Source organism: Benincasa hispida, unplaced genomic scaffold (genome assembly GCF_027475165.1).
Source record: "Benincasa hispida cultivar pf3 unplaced genomic scaffold, pf3_genome.v1.1 HicScf1182, whole genome shotgun sequence".
Lineage (NCBI taxonomy): Eukaryota > Viridiplantae > Streptophyta > Magnoliopsida > Cucurbitales > Cucurbitaceae > Benincasa > Benincasa hispida.
The window spans coordinates 5,034-11,116 of NW_028325502.1; the positions used below are offsets into that span (position 1 = coordinate 5,034).

At 41.6% G+C, this 6,083-nt stretch overlaps 1 pseudogene; it reads left to right on the forward strand.

The window, feature by feature from the left end:
* Positions 1 to 1,535: 1,535 nt before the first annotated feature.
* On the forward strand, positions 1,536 to 5,824 carry LOC150031501 (uncharacterized; annotated as a pseudogene).
* The last annotated feature ends 259 nt before the right edge of the window (positions 5,825 to 6,083 follow it).

Below are 6,083 nucleotides of genomic sequence, written 5' to 3' on the forward strand. Positions count from 1 at the left end.
GTTGCCCATATGGCCGTAAAGATTTGGATCTCCGATTTCAAGAGATTAGTGTTGAGTTATGTTTGTGTTGGCTGAATGGATGTTTGTCGTATTCCCATGAAAGTTAATCTAGTGAAACTTTCCATTGTGATTGTGTTGTGGGGAAGAAGATAATCATTTTATTTTAAAACGAAAACAAGATTACTCATCGATATAATGAAAGAGTCTAATGCAGAACAAAATAAAAACTGCAAACTTGCCACTCTGAAGAAAAATTAAAAACAATCCAATCGAGTACATAACTCAAGATGAACACGTATTCCAGAAGACTTTAACTTGAACAATCCTGAAACAACAAGAGGAAAAGCTTCCACTACAACATCTCACAAAGATTGCCAAGAGCACATTAAAATGATTGATGAAATTTCAAAACCAAAGAAGAAGAAGAAGAAATCAGCTGCTGCAAAAAAACCAACTAATAGCACCTCTTCCGAGAACAATAAGAAGACAACTTTGATCATCAACAAACAAAGAAACAAAGAGGACACGCCGGGAATTCCAAAACTCCAATCCCACTCTTTTGAGAATGAGCACTAGCAAATTGAAACTTCTTCACCTTTGTCTCAAGATACTCTGATGCCTGTTCTTGTGAATATAGGCTGCCTCATTTGAATGGACAATGAGGCCCCTGTTGTTCTAAGATAAGATCTTCATACTTGAGGCACCTCCCTTGGAGATGGGATTTCTTGCAATTGAAAGCCACATGCAGTAACTAAAGAAGAAAATTGAGAGGGGATTTGAGAAGGAGATAATTGTGAAGCTCTTACAGGAGAATGTTGCTGTTGCAGGAGGAGAGTTCTAAAGATTTCCCCCAAATGATCAGGTGAGACTTCTTCCTCGGCTGTTGCTTCTGGAGTCTTAATCAAGTTCTTCCCTGCTTACGCTGACATTTGACTCATCTTCTGAATCGTGGGATGTTTGCTTTTTGTAGTTTTGGGAGGAGGTTCCTTGGATAAAAGAACCTTTTGAGCCTGAGATGATGAAGTTGGTGTTACCAATTGTTGAAAATAGGATTATTAACCTAGGGGCATTTATGTAATTGTGTAGACCTCTAGGGTTTGTTACTGTCTATTTATAGAGTGTGTCCTTATATATTCAGTGTATCAGATTAAAATAATAAGAAAAGATCTCTAAATCGTGTTTTTTCTCTTGTACTAGGGTTTCCACGTAACTGTGTTGTCATTCTCTTCTTTTATTTTTAACATGGTATCAGAGCTAGGCGATGAAACCCTAGCCGTTATGGAAGAAAACCAACCACAGTCATCTTCAGTTGATGGAACTTTGAGTTTTGACATGAAGACTGCTATTCGAGTGGCCGTGAAGGAGTGTTTTCAAGCAGCCCTACCGAAGTTGATTTCTGCTATCCAGCTACAATCGACGGAGAGCTGACAGACAGAAGCACCGATCGAACCCAGACGAGCCTTCGATGAACGGACAAGTACAGTTTCGGTCGATTCAAGCTGTGGGTCGCTGCAATCCGAACCAATCGAGGCCAAATGCTTCTTCGACGGACAGACAGGAACAGATCCAGTCGTTTCAAGCCATGGGTCGTTGCCATCCACGCCGTCGCAGCCTTCCGCACCAGTTGTATTCGTGCCGATCGATCATTCCAGCCTGGTCTGTTCAACCAACAAGGAGCCGCGCTGAACACGGTCGATCCTTATGCGCTAGGTCCGTTCGACCAACAAGGAGCTGCACTGAGCACCCACCTTGAGCAGTCCAGCCGGCTGGGGTTTTCACGTATACTAGCGAACCCCTTTCAGCCGGCGACTTCCTTCCAGCTGTCAGTGGCTGCTCCGTTTCCAACCGCTTGTGGTTCAACCCAATACCCAGATGATGTAAGACAACGGTTAGCTTATCTCCAACAACAGATTTCAGATTTGGATACAATGTTTGGCACAAATCCCCAACCGGTTCAACCAGTCTATTTAGAGAATCCGGTAAATTCGTTCCCTATTTTGCCAAATGTTTCTTATTTATCTGGCTCGATGGGCAACTCTGCAGGATTTCTTGTAGGAGAAAAATTAAATGGCTAGAATTATTTCTCCTGGTCTCAATCAATCCAAATGGCTTTGGAAGGGCGTCATTGGGTACTTGACGGGGGAGATTCCGAAGCCAGTACCAGGCGATCCACAAGAACGAATCTGGAAAGGAGAAGACTCGCTGTTACACTCTGTTCTCATGAATAGTATGGAACCTCAAATAGGCAGACCATTATTATATGCTGTAACCGCCAAGGATATCTGGGAGGCTGCACGACATTTGTATTCAAAGAGACAGAATGTCTCTCGACTGTATACGCTTCACAAGCAGGTCCATGAATGCAAACAAGGATCCATGGATGCTACATCTTATTTTAACAAATTATCAATGCTTTGGCAAGAGATGGACCTGTGTCGAGAGATTGTCTGGAACTGTGCATAAGACGGGGCTCAATGCTTGAAAATTGAAGAGGCAGACCGTGTGTATGTGTTCTTGGCTGGCTTAAATCCTAAATTCGATGGTGTCCGTAGTCGAATATTGGGTCAGCGCCCTTCTCCTTCACTCAGAGAAGTTTGCTCCAAAATACGGCTGGAAGAGGATCGGTCATGCGCCATGAATAATCTCATTACTACAACTGATGCAGTTGCCTTCATTGCAAAGTCGGTCAGTGCTGATGGCGATAAAAAAACCCCCCCACCTATGTGTGAATATTATAAGAAACCCTGACACACAAAGGACCAGTGTTGGAAATTGCACGAGAAACCTCCAAACAGCAGTCGACGACAGTCTCGTGACAAATCTAATACTGGTTGTGTCCTAGTAAGTAACTCAGTAGATGAACGTACTCAGAAGCAGTCTTCCGTTGATAGTAAGAACAATCTGAGTATGGTTGGGGTGAGTGCTATTGCACAATTAGGTAATTTCCCTTCATTTGGCCTTATTAGTATAAATGGTAAAAGACCATGGATTGTGGACTCAGGGGCCACATATCATCTTACAAGTTCTTCAGATCTGTTTATGTCGTATAGTCCAAGTGCTGGAAATGAGCATATTCCCATTGCAGACGGGTCTTTTGCCCCTGTTGCAGGGAAAGGTCATATCTCCCCGTCTGACTGTTTAATTTTGCGTGATACTTTACATGTGCCTAAAATCTCTTATAATCTGTTGCCTGCCAGTAAAATTACAAGGGATTTGAAGTGTAAGGCAATTTTCTCACTTGATTCTGTTTTGTTTCAGGATCTGAAATCGGGGATGACGATTGGCACTGCCTGGCACGATAGGGGACTCTATTTCCTTTCTAAAGAGGCTTCCTCTAGACATGATCATCAAACTGGGTTTATGTCGTTAAATTTTTCTGTTTCTGAAAATCACTTTATGTTATGGTATTTCCGTTTAGGATATCCGAATTTTCAATATATGAAGTATTTGTTTCCACATTTATTTCGCAATGTTAATACTTCCTCTTTAAATTGATGTGTGTATTTGTGCCAAGCAAAGTCGTGTTTTTTTCGGTCTCAGTCTTACAAACCCTCGAGTCCTTTTACTCTTGCTCATAGTGATGTATGGGGTCCCTCACCGGTTACCACTTTCACCGGTAAATGTTGGTTTGTCACGTTTATAGACGACCACACTCTTCTTACCTAGGTCTTCCTCCTCACTGAAAAATCTGAGATGTCATCCATTTTCCAAAAATTTTATACAACTGTCGAGACTCAATTCAAAACAAAGATTGGAATTTTACGAAGTGATAATGGGCGAGAATTCTTCAATACCTCCTTCAGGGATTTTCTTGTCTCTAAGGGTATTGTCCACAGAGCTCGTGTGCTTACACTCTGAACCAGAATGGAGTAGCCGAGTGGAAAAATTATCATCTAATAGAAGTAGCCTGGTTTCTTATGTTATCTATCACTCTTTCGTCATACCTGTGGGGGGATGCGGTTCTTACTGTAGCCCATCTCATTAATCGGTTGCTCTCTCGTATTCTTAATCTTCATACTCCATTAGAATTGTTTAAAGAGTCCTTCTCAACCACTCAATTAATCTCCAATGTTCCTCTTCGAGTTTTTGGTTGCGTTGCCTTTGTTCACTCCCATGGTCCAAACCACACAAAATTTACTCCTCGTGCTCAGAAGTGTGTCTTTGTTGGATATCCACTTCATAAGCATGGGTATAAGTGCTATCACCTGTCATCTCGTAAATACTATGTCTCCATGGATGTCACCTTCCTCGAGGATCAACTGTTCTTTCCTGTTAGTCATCTTCAGAGGGAGAACATGAATGAAAAGACTAACTGATCATCTTATGCTATTCCCGTAGAGTCAGCTCCTATTCATATCTCATCTTCTGAGCATGATGACCTGGTCCTTCCTACTAACCAAGTTCCTTGGAAAACTTACTATAGAAAGAATCTCAGGAAGGAAGCAGAGTCACCTGTCGAACCAGAAGCGCCGGCTCCAGTGCATGATCAGACCCGCCATCAGATCCCGGTACGTACATTCCTTAAACTAATGATGTTGATGTGTGTATGGAGACTGATGAATGCAGGAAAGATAAAGGCGAAGGAAGTAGTAATACTAAAAGAATGGCAAAAGAGGAGACAGTAGAGAATGAAATGATTCTAGCTAACGATGATGTGGAGGATACTACTGAAATCTCTAATACACAGATAGTCGATCATGATGAGGAGCCTGGAAAGTTGAAGGAATGTGATGCATCGCTTGATCTTCCTATAGCTTTGAGGAAAGGTACTCGTTCATGTACTAAATACCTTATGCATAATTACATGACGTATAGTAATATGGCAACTGAGTTCAAAGCATTCACTACCAGTTTGAACACTGTGATGGTTCCAAATGACATAAGTGTTGCAATGAAAAAACCTGAATGGCGGTCTGCTGTTATGGAAGAAATGAGATCTCTCGAGAAGAATGGAACTTGGGAACAGGTGGCTCTGCCTGAAGGGCACAAGACAGTTGGATGAAAATGGGTGTTTTTTATAAAATACAAGTCAGATGGGACAATTGACCGGTATAAGGCTAGGCTTGTTGCAAGAGGCTTTACTCAGACTTATGGAGTAGATTATTTTGAAACTTTTTCTCCTGTGGCCAAACTTAACACTATTCGAGTGCTTTTGTCAGTTGTTGTAAATAAGGATTGACCTTTACACCAATTTGATGTTAAAAATGCTTTTTTGAATGGGGAACTTGAAGAGGAAGTCTATATGAGTCCTCCTCCTGGGTTCGAGAGTTAGTTAAAAAACAGGGTGTGTAGATTGAGAAAGTCACTATACGGATTGAAACAGCCTCCAAGGGCCTGATTTGACAGATTCACAACTTTTGTGAAAGCACAGGGGTATGGTCAGGGGCACTCTGATCACATTCTTTTTACAAAAAGATCGAAATCAGGGAAGATAGTTGTTCTTATTGTCTACGTTGACGACATTGTTTTATCTGGGGATGATGATGCTGAGATCATGAGGCTCAAAACAAAGATGGCCGAAGAATTTGAAATTAAAGACCTCGGTAAACTAAAATACTTTCTGGGAATGGAAGTGGCTTGATCAAAAGAAGGTATCACAGTCTCTCAACAAAAATACACTCTGGACTTACTAAAGGAAACAACCATGGCTAAGTGTAAACCTGTTGACACACCAGTAGAGTACAATACGAAGCTCAGTGTGAAGAATGATAGAGTTCCTGTTAATAAAGAAAGGTATCAGCGATTAGTCGGGAAGTTGATCTACTTGTCTTATACAAGGCCAGATATTTCGTATGCAGTAGGTGTTGTCAGTCAGTTTATGTAAGCTCCCTGTGAGGATCATATGACAACAGTTGAACATATCCTCCGGTACCTGAAAGGAACTCCTGACAAGGGTCTGATGTTTAGAAAGACCGATAAACGATCTATTGAAGCCTACACTGATTCTGACTGGGCAGGTTCTATTATTGATAGAAAGTCGACGTCTGGGTACTGTACGTTTGTCTGGGGTAATCTAGTCATCTAGAGAAGTAAGAAACAAGGGATTGTTGCTAGAAATAGTGCTGAGGCTGAGTATAGGGCCA